The 13,769-nt window shown below is 43.4% G+C and overlaps 1 protein-coding gene across 3 annotated transcripts in view; it reads right to left on the bottom strand.

Annotated features, from left to right (window-relative positions):
* Positions 1–13,501, bottom strand: part of KDM4B (lysine demethylase 4B) — a 94,763-nt gene extending 81,262 nt beyond the window's left edge. For all 3 annotated transcript variants that reach the window (XM_069790288.1, XM_069790289.1, XM_069790290.1), the window contains exon 1: positions 13,324–13,501. The gene's annotated coding sequence lies outside the window, so the exon portion shown is untranslated. The remainder of the gene's footprint in view (positions 1–13,323) is intronic.
* Between the last annotated feature and the right edge of the window lie 268 nt (positions 13,502–13,769).

Here is a 13,769-nt window from a genome sequence, read left to right as displayed (position 1 = left end):
AACTTCATTACACTTTGTATTTGCGATGTACATAAGACAAAACGAAGTGTCAGACAATTCTTAAAAGAAATTGAGTGCACAATTTCAAAACATCTTTCAAAGTGAAAAGCAAAATTGCTCAATTTACTTCCAAATTTGCAGGGGATAAAAAAAACAAAGCAATTCAGGACAAAAAAATCACAATTTTTAAAATGAACTTTTGTAAGGCTATGCTGGAAACTTATAAAGGCAAACAAAAAGTCCTAACGGCATTTCAGTTGCAAATATAACTATGAAAATACTCTCTATGTCAGAAAAGCAGCTACAGCACATACAATATGCTCAAGCTATCACGAGAGGGCAGTACGGGGCTTTTAAGGAATAAAAGGTGCAGCAACACTATGTCAAATGTGACTGCTAAATCACATGCAAATTATGTTTGGATTTAAATTGATTTCAAACTAGCCAAGAAGTCTTCCAGATGCTACTAAAAGTACTCTTTGTGTTCAGAAAAACAAAACAAAACAGACAAATACTGCTATATTAGTGTTTTAATCAGTGAGCATAGCACAAAACTCACACTTCTCCAAAGAGACAGCAGATACTCTCGCCTGCCTCCCACAATTAAAAACATAACACACTAATTTGTACAGACTCAACACCCAGCTCACGCAGGGCACCAAGGTTTCCTTTACAATTTTAAATAGGTAAAACATTTTTCTTCATTTCAAATGCAAATGAACAGTTTTGACTTGAAGTTCTAGAAAACAGAAACTTTTAGAATTTTTCAGAGTAACTTTTATGTAAAATTTGTTTCAAAACAATGGTCTGCAAGTCTAAGCCCTTCCCCAATGCAGTCTTTAAAGGAGTTTCATGCATAAAACCGCAGCCTCTCATATGCTCATCCTATCCTCTAGCATCTGCCTGGTGCCTCCTCAACCGCAGCATTCCTGCACCCCTAAACTAAAGGCGATGTCAGAAAAGCTCTTCCCAAGCCAGCAGCCAGAGATGTAAGGCATACTCCATAATAAAATCAAACTATAATCATAGAACGGTTTGGGTTGGAAAGGACCGTAAAGATCATCTAGTTCCAACCCCCCTGCCACAGGCAAGGACACCTTCCACTAGACCAGGTTGCTCAAAGCCCCATCCAACCTGGCCTTGAACACTGCCAGGGATGGGGCATCCACAACTTCACTAAGCAACCTCTTTCAGTGCCTCACCACCCTCATAGTGAAGAATTTCTTCCTTATAACTAATCTAAATTTACCCTGTTTCAGTTTAAAGCCATTATCCCTTGTTCTGTCACTACATGCCCACATAAAAAGTCTCTCTCTGGCTTTCTTGTAGGCCCCTTCAGGTACTGGAAGGCTGCTAGAAGGTGTCCCTGGAGCCTTCTCTTCTCTAGGCTGAACAACCCCAACTGTCTCAGCCTGTCTTCACAGGAGAGGTGCTCCAGCCCTCTGATCATCTTCATGGCCCTCCTCCGGACTTGCTCCAACAGGTCCATGTCCTTCTTATGTTGGGGGCCCCAGAGCTGGACACAGCAATGCAGGTGGGGTCTCATGAGAGCAGAGGGGGAGAATCACCTCCCTCAACCCCCAATATTGCACAATATCCCAGAGCAAAACCAACTGATGAAAAATGTACTGTTCCACTCTCTTCACCCCAACAGATACTGCTAACAAACTGCATTTCCAAAAGAAATTGTCACACTCTTAAAACAAAAAGGCCCTTTAAGCAACTCCTCCCACCTTCAGGGTGGCCCTGCCCAAAGAGATTTCCAATCTTGCCATACAGAAAAAAAGATTGCTACGTTTCAGGGTCAACATTTTAAGATACAAAGCATACTTGATCCATACCCGCAAGAACAATTTACTACACAAATGTTTTGCAGAAATACAAAAAAAAGGAAAGAGTATCTCCCAACCCTGAGATGAACCACAGGAGTTGATAAGCTCTGAGCATCCATCTACCAGAGGTTTCCTCCAAACTACCGAAGAAAAACACTGTTCACCAGGAAAATACAGCTGATCCTGGTGAAGAGTCAAGTAAAAAGAAAACTGACTGTCAGAGAAGCGGGACACAGACAGAAACCATCCCCAAACTTCTACTCCAATGCGATCTCACTGAGAATACTTCTGCTATTTTTAAACCGGCTCTAGAAATGCCACGAAAGTTCACCCGAGCGGGAAGCACCAAGTCAGGCTCTGCAGCAGCACTGCGCACCACCGGCTGGTTAGGAGTATCTGGCTCAGGGAAAGGAACTTGAATTCCATCCTGAGGAGGATCCATGCCAGCACCATCTGCTCCAGGGATGCCTTCCCAGTATTTTCAACTTTACCCACAACCTGGGGGGGGGGGGAATAGTCAAAGCCAGGTTTTATCCCATCTTTTCCTCAAGATTATCTCCAGCAATTCCAATTTTTATTCAATTAACTGGGAGCAAATAGTCAAAATACATGCTCCAACAAAGGGGGGGGGTTGTCAAAAACTACTTCATGCAAAGCTTAATCAATTAATTAAAGGGTCTATCTGCCTCAATACAGACAATGTCACTCGGCACTCTGGAACTTTGTAGTGCAGAGGGAGCAAAGCACAACAGATTTTTCCATGTGTAATCCCATCTCTTTATTCTAAGGAACATCTTAACACCTACCCTAGATAGTGTTTGCTGCAATGTACGTTCATCTAACTAAATTAATTAATCTATTACAAAAAAATAGCCACAGAGCACACGGGAAGGGAGAATCAGTTCAACTGCTTCAGTTAGAGAAGCGCCCAAAGCCCCTGCCTGTACATGCTTCCCCCCACCAGCCCCAAGGAGCTCAAAACACTCAAGCCTCAGAGAAGGCTTTGGGAGAATATTCTTTCTTTCTTAACTAATTTGCATATAGCAGCACTAATGTATTTTGGATAAATAGTGGCAGTATTTACTGTTACCTCCTTCCCAGCTACCGGTATCACAGAGGACAAGAGGCCAAGGCAGCTGGACAAGCCCAGGGCTGCGACAGGAGCCCAACCACCCTGCAGCTTCCTTATGGGATTTTCAGGAGACAGCCTCAATGAAAGTGCTGTAATAAGCTCACCAGCATCACTGAGGAAGATTTCACAGCAGAATCTGACTATTCCGAGAACACTGAAAGCATTTTTCATTCACGGCTCTGCCGTGCAGCGGGGTGGATGGTGACGATGTGAACAAACTCTTCTCTCTTCACTATTAATACTGAAAACGATGATTTTGCAGAAAGAGTCTAAGCCCCCTATTAGATCCTGAAAAGAACTATTAAGATATTTTTCTCAGCTGGGTGCATTCTGTTTCTTTGTAAGAGAGAGTAACAACCTGAAATATTAAGAAAACCTTCTAATTTGCAACCGTGATAAAGAAACGCTAAAACTTGTCTTCAGAGGGATGATCTCGGTGGCCACAAAGAGCCGAGTTTTTAATTTCTATGACTTTTACATGAGACTTTTCCCTCTAAAATTACGTGAACCAAGACACTTTTGTGACTGAAATGCTACACCTGTTGATTGAAACCTTTGTACAGCAGAGAAAAAGCCCAAGAAACCCAGCTGAGTTCAACAACTTGTGCTTGCTAAAGGATTTGCAGGACAGGGAATCCTTCCTCCAGGGAAAGGCTTGGGACTTTCAAGTAGTTCCCCGCTGCTCCCCCACTACTGATCTCAGAGGAGTGGATAATACCAACTCATTCTCCTCTGCTTTTGAGTCAGGGGGTAACTTTGACTAAAGGTAGTGACTATTAGTAGAAACAAACCTGCCTTTAGGCACCAGCACTGGAGCGAAATACTGTGCCTACACCCAGGGCACACGTCTGCAAACGTAAAGCAAACCAGTCCTGCTGGTTTGCTATAAACCCTCCATTATCAATCCGGATTTGAACAGTAAAAATACAGCAGAATTTATGACAGAGGACTTGCTTTGCTTATACAGCAACACTAGAACACCATCTTTAATCTTGCTAAACAAACTTAATATGCTCTCTGGGATTATCAGTTTCTTTGATAAACCAGAATGCGTGTACCTTCGGAGCCCTTGAAAAAAAGGCACCGGATCTAAAGCTAAACTTCTACCCAAGTGACATATGCCCTGCTACCATATACAACTGGCAAAAATACTTTTGAACAATTTGCTGTCTCTCCAAAGGTGCAGTTTTTCACCATCAACCCCCAAAAACCTCTTACTGGCTTTTTGCCAAAGGCCTTGAAACCACACAACCAAAATTCAAAAAGATGAAGAAGGCCCTTTAGAACATATGCCTACAGCAAAAAAAGGAGAAAGTAGGCGTTCAAAATCTGGTAGACAAAACCACGGCATGCATGCCGCAGGCAGCAAAAATAACTTCGTGAAAAGAGGATACATAGCATCCACAGTGACTCCACAAGATTTCACTTAGGTTGGGTTGTGTTGTGTTGGAAGGGGCTGAAAAGACACAGGGAAATATCCTCCCGAGCGGACCCTGCAACCTGCTGCCAACTCAGAGCAGAAAATATACACATTAGCCTGACTGCACTGGTGGTGGGCACATACACTGGCACCAGTGTCACACCCTGCTGAAGGAAAAAGAACCACAGCCATCAAAATTTCACAGAATAAACAAAGTGCTGGCCACAGTTTGAAGCGAGAGGAAATTTCACAGCAGTAACAACTTGGACAGCTACTGAGCTCCCATCCATGGCCATTTGTTCTTCTCCTGTGCCAAATATGATGATTTGTGGTGCCACAGTGCAAAATGATCAGGGAGCTGACTGGTTACATGGCTGTGCTTTAAAATAAGCATGTAGTTGCAGGGGTAGGACTTTTATAGCAATAGGGAAAAGCCACCATCTCAAACCACAGCCTCATCACATGACAAAGAGTTTCAAACATCTGAAACAGTTATAGGAAAAGTCTTAGTGGATTAAACTTTTCTAGAAAGCACACTTATAACAAAGTCTCCTCCTACAACATAAGTCTCTCTTCCCCAAACAGAAGAGCTTATCTCCTACATAAACTGGAGTTGGTACACACCTAAAAATGGATTGAGGGTTACTGGTGCTCTTCAGTCAAATTGCCCTTTTATTACAGAACACTCAACCTACTAACTCTTAATCTAATCAATGCAGACAACAAACAGCACTGCACTTTTAACACCAGTAAAACTGCTGTTAGCAGTTCAGAAAATTAAGTTCCACAGCTCATTACACTACCTAAGGACAGTGAATTACACACCCTTGCAGGAGACCATCTAAGGACAATGCATGCCAAACCCAGGCAGGAAAGTGTAATAAGTCCCAGATACCGAGGAGGAAAAAAGAGGAGATATAATGAGAAGATCTAAATGAGGCACATCTAAATAGCTTAGATAATTGAAGACATAAAGACGACGTCACATCCAACACAAAGCACAAAAATCATTAATATATAACAAATTATTCATTTAAATGCTGAAAACATAGCAGCTAACTCTTGGGGAAGAAATTCTGAGTGCATTCTACTCCTGAGCGGAGGAAGCTGCTACTAGGCAAATAATTTACTGTTTTAATACTTTAGAAAGTTAGAGAGAGATGCCGTACCTTAAGGTTTTTAAATCATAACAACAAAATCTTAAAACCTCCCTTGCCCTCCATTTTTCATTATAACCCTCTGGATGTGACAGAGCACAATCAAAGCCTGGCAGCACTGCGTGGCAGCACTGCGTAACGCCACAGGGAACCGAGTATCAATGGCAACAAATTCTCTAATCTTGTTTCAACACCCAAATTGTTCAGCCTTCTGTCTTCTTGCCTTGCCTGGCAATTTCCCTTGAAAACTTCTATCTATTGATTCAAATACATCTCCTAAGTCTCCCCTGCCCTTTCAACAGTAACTAGAAAAAGAGAGGTTCGACTCATCCTAGGATTCCTCACCCTAGGGCAGGCTGGACAGCATTTTAAGATTTCCTCATTACCTGGCCATGGTCCCCACCAGCCAAGATGACGTGTCCTACTTCACCACCCCTGAGAAGCAAACTACTGTGGTGGCAACCACCATGCCCTCTCTGGAAAGTCCTGCGGAATGTTTGACACCCGGGAAATCCATCCTTACCTCATCACTTACCTCACAGCTGCCCCTAGGCCCAGACCTCCGAGACCCCTGAGACCCCCGTGTTTCAAGCGAGACCCCCGTGTTTCAAGCGAGGCATCACTCACTGTTTTCCCTGCAGGCCTGGGCAATACCTTAAAACAATTGCCAGTGCTTGGAAAACCAAAAAAATGAACAAAGGAGTTAAACTTGGTCATTTAGCTCATTGTCCTCAATTAAACTGTCAATCACGTTGGTTTTATGCCCATTCTCAGGGAGATGAGGCCAAGTCAGGCATTGATGGAGTGTGGGAGGAGGCAGAGCAACCTGCATAACACACACTGTTCTCAGCAAAAACAAAACCATATTGGACAGACCTAATCAAACAGCCAAGGGGCATCACAAAAAATCAGGATCCACAGCCTTTTTGCAGGTTTTTTTCCCCTTCCTCTGATCTTTGCTCTCAGAAATGCTTATGAGGGAACTTCTGCCTCAGGGACCACCACATCCCCAGGCTCAGACCTGCAGCTGGGCTTGGGCTGCAGGCTCCCTTCGGGATTAATAAATAGGAAAGCTTGCCCAAGTCTACTTCAAGTCCCTGGCAAACTTGAAATGAAAATAAGTTTAATCTGAAGGAAAAAAAATAACCTGATCCTCAACTGAAAATACTGTAAAGTTACAAAATTAAACGAAAAACAACAAAACACAGATTTTAAGTGTGCCTGAATTAACTTCTGACTCACTTAGCATCTCTGAGGCATTTCACATACAACAAGGTAAGAACCCTGTTCATGGAAGTATTCTTTAAATTCACTCTTAACTCATTATTTGACTACTAAGTACTGCACACAAATATTAATGGAAACCTCATGTGTTTATTTGAAATGGCATTTTTTTGATGAATTAGGCTGGAACATAGAGGGCAGATTCTTCTACTTCCTTTCTCAGTAAGCCAACTAATTATACCTAAACTTACATCTAGATTCTCACGGATCAGGCACAATTGAAAGTTTCTTAGCAGAACAAAAGAGAAACTTTTGCAAAACTTCAAGACTGTATACCAAATAGGCAATTATATATCACTAGTTTTAGAGAAATTATGTGTTGCAAGCATAGCTGAGACAACTTTCCTTTCTTCCCCTTTATTCCTGAGAATCAGATTACAGCATTACAGACAAAGAGAGTGTAAATTTGTAAGTCTGCAGTTCGTTGTGGTGTTGCTCAGCCCAGTTTTAAATGACTAAGATTACAGCAAGAATTTTAAACAGCTTTTCCTCAGAATCATTTATATATTCAATTCATTACATTTTTAACCTCCAAAATTGCTCTGAGTTTTGTATATCCTTCATAAGGTCTAACTAAACATAACAGAGGAAAGATTTGAGAAACAGGAACAGAAAGACAACATTCCCATACAGGCACGGTGAGTACACACCAGCCGAGTGGATGAAGATCTACAGTGCTTGGGATTTGACAAATCAGAGTATCTTCTATTTAATTTTACACTCCACAAGGCTTCTCCAGAATTCCAGATTCTCCTGTACTTGAAATCAAGCAGCATATGTAGCTCATTAAAGTAAAATAGAATTTTCCCTCAAAACATCCTCTTAGCTATGTAAGTGTACAGTTACTCATACATTTCTTCGAACTGCAGCAAAATTATTTAGTCACAAATAGCATTTAAAAGTAGAAACAGTGTTTAGATTTAAGAGCAATAAATCTGTAAGAAATTAAAACAGTTCATTATTGCCTGAAGCAAGGTAGTCAACAGCCTTCTGTAATGTTTATTTCTGACTAAATTCAGAATCAGTACCCAACTGCCTCTCAAATTCACTGTTTTACTGAATATGCAAGATAAACTCATACTAAAAACACACAAATCAGCATACCACTACTGAGACAGACTCTATAACCAGGCATCCTGTGAACTTGTTTACTGTGTGATACAATAGTTATCTTTGCTGTCTTTCATTATCTTCATTATAATTACTGCAATGATATGGAAGTATTGGAAAAAAGCAGAAAAAAAAAAAAAAGAAGCTGGAAAGAAAAAAAAAGAACCCGGTCTGGTTCTTCTCAACAGCTCTACTGTGACTTTGGATCTTTGATGCCAGGTACACAAAACTAATTTGGGTTCACTTTGCTAGAACATGAAGAACAGCATTTAGGAGCTCACCATTTCAAACTGCAAGACCACAGTGAAAGAAGAACCTCCTGCCCAGACCTGGAGCAACTGAGGTAAAAAAGCTACCTCTTTTTTATGTATTCCTGTTCAGTCTGAACAAGAATTCAAAGTCTCAATGCATGACACTTGAATTCAATGCAGCAGTGCTGCAAACCTCAAAATATTGTAAAGTAACCCATAGTCTATTATTCTTACCAGAAATTGCATGCATTTCAGAAAACTTGATTAATGCACCACTTTGTACAAAAAGGTAATTCCTATATCAGATTAATACCTTAATGAGGACTAATTCCCAACAGTCTTCCTTCAGCAAACCTGCCAGAACTACAAGCCTGCAGCAACATTCTCAGTAACTTGCTCAACTTCTTCTCTAGGTTGCTTCAGATTTTTGTAAGACAGAACTTCAACAAACATGATTGTTTAAGTGCTTTTGACTATTTTGCCAATGTAAAATCAAAATCTTGGTTGCATTTTTTGCACAAGGTGCTTTAGGTCCTGCCTAGAGTGGGTGTGACACACTGACCCAGATTCCAGGCTTAAGAGCAGCTGCATTGCCAGAAAATTATGTACTCGGGAAGAGACTGAGCAAGAGGCAAAGCCAGCAGGCGGAAGAACGGGACCAAGAAGCATAACACAGTTCATACAGCTCCAGAAGCGCACTTGAGCAGGCATATCTGTCCTCAGCTGTACCTGTAAATAACTTAAACTCCTCACCTTCACAGAGAGGAGTGGGGGGAACCCTAGAGTCTTCTATTGGGCATTTCATATCTCATTTCATACCCATTTCACACTTCTTAACCAAAATTGCAACTGAAAGGAGTGAGAATTTAAAACCTAAATTAAAGCAAAACCTAGGAGAAAACCAAGGTAGCTTCACAACAGCTTCAAGGTAACATTAGACAATTTTAACTTCTCGCAGCTCAATTTTATCTGGTTCTTCTCTCTGGAAGCTACAGCTCCAAACCTTAACACATACGTCACAGCCAAAGCTGCACTGCTTGTTTTGCCAACACAGAACTGAGAACAAATATGGTAAACTTCATACAATCTTCTTATCTACAACAAAAAAATAAACACAGAGGCTCACCAAAATCCTTCCCACTACTCTGAATGCATATTGGAAATTGTAAAGGAGTATCAGAACACCTCAGGAAATCATCTTAACGCACCACCAACTTCCAACACTGTCTTCTTCGGCCATATTCAAATACAGTATTTTTATCACATAGGTTTAGGAAACAAAAGAACAAGCCTATATTTTCCAAGAAATCGGCAACTTTTGCTTTTTTCATGAGCCTTCTGAAACACCAAAGGAAAAAAAAAAGTTGCAGGTCATTTTTGCCATGACTGAGGCACACACAGACTAAGTAAGGATCCTATACTACACAAAAATATTACAACAGAATACAAATATGTTCCCCTTTGTCAGCAGCCATCCAGTAAGAACATAATTGAGGAACTGCTTAATTTACAAAAGAGAATAATTTACTCCATGAAAATACAAATAAAAGTAAGTACCTTAATTAAGCCACGGTAATAAGCGACTACATCGATAAGCTGTGACAAGACAGAACATTTGGTCCAAAACAAAGATTGAAAAAAAACCCAACAAACTTACTAAGCAATGATCAGTTTACTGAAAAATACAGAAAATGGAAGAACACCTTTCTCATCCCACAATGATTTTATACTGAGAACAATACCACAACATTAATATCACTAGACCTATGTACAAGGACAAGGTTTCTGCCAATATTTTGCAGTACTCAAGGATTTCAGTTTGCTAGTGCATCAAATGGACAAACCATCTTTTGATTCTTAAATGGATGACAAATAATTACTTCAAACAGTGCCTTGCACAGCCACAGAGAATCCTGATGGCATCCCAATATATTAAGCAAATCCCTCACTTGCAGTGACATATTTAGCTGTCATCCATCTTTGATATTAACAGATGCTATATTGCAAGTAAAGCTGCATATAGCACAAGCACACGACAAACGGACAGACAGTAACAGGCGCTGAAAATCCTTTTCAACAGCACATGGTAAAACATTAAAAAGTGAGTCAGAAAGGCTGGAAAATTCACCAGTCTGCAGTTCTTCTATATTGCCTAGAATTAATTAAAAGGAAATAAAGTTTCTAATTCTTATGACTGCAGAGAGATTTTCATAACACGTTAACTGATGCATGGTTGTCTCAGCCTGCAGCAAGACAGAGCTATTATTTCTACTTACATGTGAACTTCCCTATTCATTGAAATTAGATGTAAACTTTGAAGGCTAATTACAGCTACTTGAATGCCAACACATTGTTTATTGTATTACAGCTGGACATCCTAGCAGAAATAAGAATACATAACTCTTGATAAATGTACAGAAGAACCCCATATAGCTAACATGCTTATCCAGCACGTCTGGACAAACTGGTTTTCCCAACTCATATAAAATTTCTTGAGACCTCTTATATGGAAAGAGTTCTAAGTTTTCAGAAGTTGCCAATATTTTTGATAATTTAAAACGCCTACTGTCTGCAGACCCGTAAAACAATCACTCTACATTATCTGTTAAATGACAGGAGCTGATGGTACCACTAGAAATAGTTTTCACTTCATTTTGCTCCAACAGTTCAATTTAACAGGACGGTAAGTAGTTCCAAGTACCATATTTGCCTCAGACCAATAACCAGCATTATCTACAGGAAATAGGTGGGATTCTCCCTGAAAGCGCATTTTGCTATCAACTTCTCATCAAAAGCCAATTAAACCTCTTTCTTATGTAAGATCTTACTTATAAAAGTCCATGTCCACCCTGAAGTCAGACTTTAAATGTCAAACCTGTGTATTTTGTTCTTTTGCCCATGTGTTCTAACTTACTGAAAAAGCTAACTTCTTTTATATAAGACCATATATATTCTGGACCCACTGGATTGGTTAAGGAAATTATCTCTTTTCAAGGAGCAAAAAAAGGATAAAGAATACTACATTACTGAGTGTTGGCCAGCATTTTCCTGTCAAAAGATGTTTCACTGAGTGTCTTCTATGGGAACAGTAGCTCTGTAACTAGGAGTCAAGTATATCCACCTACATATACTTTGCATAGGAGTAACTCCTACCACTAATGAGAAAGAAACGGCTGTCGATTCCTTTTGGCACTGGAGGAGTCAGTCTACCCACCTCAACTTCTTTCACTTATTACAGGGGAACCTAAAAATTATGAACTTGCTGTCAAAAAGTAATTACCCTCTACGTACTCCAACAGTTATTTTATGTAATTGCTGAAATGTAACTGTAAGTTTTAAATTCTAGTCTTTATGATTTCTAGTGATTACGTGAATTTTAACAGAACAGGAAAAGGAAACAGAACAGAAAAAAAGGAAAAGTTCGTAAGAAAGAAGTGACTTATTGTGTGCAAAAAGGGGAAAAAAAAAACCCTATTAGGTTTCTGATGAACACAGTTCCTTAAAATTAACTCCTTTTGATTAAAAGAAACTTAGCTTTGAAAGGGTCGAGCTTGATATAACAGAATAATGTATTTACACTGCCCCAGCACAAAGACAACTGAGTCACACAGCAAAACTCCAACGTTCTAGGCTTTATCAGCAACACAAAACCAGTTTGTGCCCCTGAACAGCACCCGTTCTCTACAGCGGCTTTTATAAAAAAAGTGTAAAAGTTAAAGAACGTGTCTAAAACTAAATCTGCGACTTCAACCCTTTAAAACAAAGGGGTTCAAAACAGTTCTTTCTGCAATATACCTAGGTCCTACGCAGCTATATATACCATCTTTGAGAACAAGAATCAAAGCCAGCTTTAAAGGAAAGCCAAGTTCCACCTTTTAGATGAAGGGTTTCCTGAATAGTTTCCCCTTCCACCACGTACTACAACCTAAAAGAGCCCAATACATCTTCTATTTATTTCTTTTAAAAAAAAGGGCAAACTGAGCAGCTAAAACCCAGGGCAAGTCACCAAAGCGTGACCGGACAAACAATTTCTGCAGACCACAACCGTTTCAGAGCCGGTCGTCTCACTTTCTCACCCTGCAACGTTTGTGCTCAAGGCTGTGCAAGGGGCGAGAGGAAGGACCCCTGCATATAACCACGGGTGTTTCTGTACACGACAGGCTTATCATAAAAAAAAAAAAAAAAGAAAGAAAGAAAAAAGCTCTGACAGTCTCTGGAGGGGGGAAAAAAAAAAAGAGAGAAAAAAATAAAATAAAAACCCCATGCCGGTTCCCTCAGCCCCGGGCCCGCCGTCAGATCGAACCCGGAACCCCCAGACCCATCGGGGCAGCGTCGAGTCGCCAACATCTCCCTTCACCCGGCGGAACCCCTGCTGCCGATCGCCGACCGGCCCATTATATCGCACAAATCCCCCCCCCCCCTCCTATCGCGACGAACAACCGCCGCCGCGCATCCCCGGGCCGAAACGGCGCCCGCTACCGGTACCCCCGGTACGGGGGTGGGGTGTAAGGGACCACCCGGACATCCCCCCCCCCAAAAAAAAAAAAAAAAAAATCCTGCGTTGAAACACCGCGCCCAGACGCGGAGCCTTCCGCGGACACCGGGCCTGGGCCCGAGGTACCGGGGGAGGGTGTGAGGCGGGGGTGCGGATACGGGGGCGGTGGGGGGGGGGGGGCTCCAACCGCGCCGCCCCGAGACAAAGCGGGCGGCGGGGCCGCGAGGAGCGGGCCGCGACGGGCCCGGCCAGGCCCCTGGCCGTACAGGCCGGGTTCCCCCCCCCCCCCTCCACACACACACCTCCGCCAGGGCCGGGGCCCGGCGGCGGCCGAGGGCCGGGCCGTGAGGAGGAGGAGGGCCGGCCGGCGGAGGGAGGGAGGGAGGCGCGGCGGGCCGCCGTCCGGAAGCGAGACGCAAAGCCGGGGCCCGTCGCTGAGGAGAAGCTGTGGGGAAGGGGCTCGGCCTGAGGAAGGGAGAAAGATCGGCGGGAGGGAACCCGGGGTTGAGGGCGGGGGGGAGAGCAGCGCCGAGCTGCGGGGGGCTCCGGCGCCGCGGTCCCGGGGGTGGAGCCGCAGGCGGCGGCAGGCCCCCGCGGGGAGGGAGAGAGAAAGAGAGAAGCAAGCGCCGGTCGCCCCCGTACCTAAGCCCGCGGGCGGTCCCCGGCGGTGGCTGCTGCTGCGGCGGCGGCTGCTGCGGCGGCCCCGGGCTGCCCGTCAGCGGAGCGCCGAGCGGGCCGGCGCGGGGGGCAGAGCGGAAGGGGGGCGGTGAGGAGAGCGCAGCACCCCGCGGCCAGCACCTGCCGCCCGCCTCCTCGCCCCGCTCGTTGGCTGAGGCCGGCACCGCCTTCGCAGCGATTGGGCGCATCGCCGATGAGAGGCGGCGGTTGCTGCCCATGGCGGAGCCGGTCAGCGAACAACAAGACGAGCGCGTCTGTTGATTGGAGGGTTGCGCTGGGTAACGGCCCGCCTACCAGTAGGCGGGGCAGCCGGTCGCTCTCACGTCGCTCAGTCGCTTTCCGCCAATAGAACGCGGCCGTTGGGAGACGGCGGCTCGCCCTCAGCTGCTATTGGGCGAGAGACGGGGAAG

The sequence above is a fragment of the Haliaeetus albicilla genome, chromosome 8 (genome assembly GCF_947461875.1).
Source record: "Haliaeetus albicilla chromosome 8, bHalAlb1.1, whole genome shotgun sequence".
NCBI classification, from domain to species: Eukaryota; Metazoa; Chordata; class Aves; order Accipitriformes; family Accipitridae; genus Haliaeetus; species Haliaeetus albicilla.
This window is presented reverse-complemented; position numbering and strand designations above follow the sequence as displayed.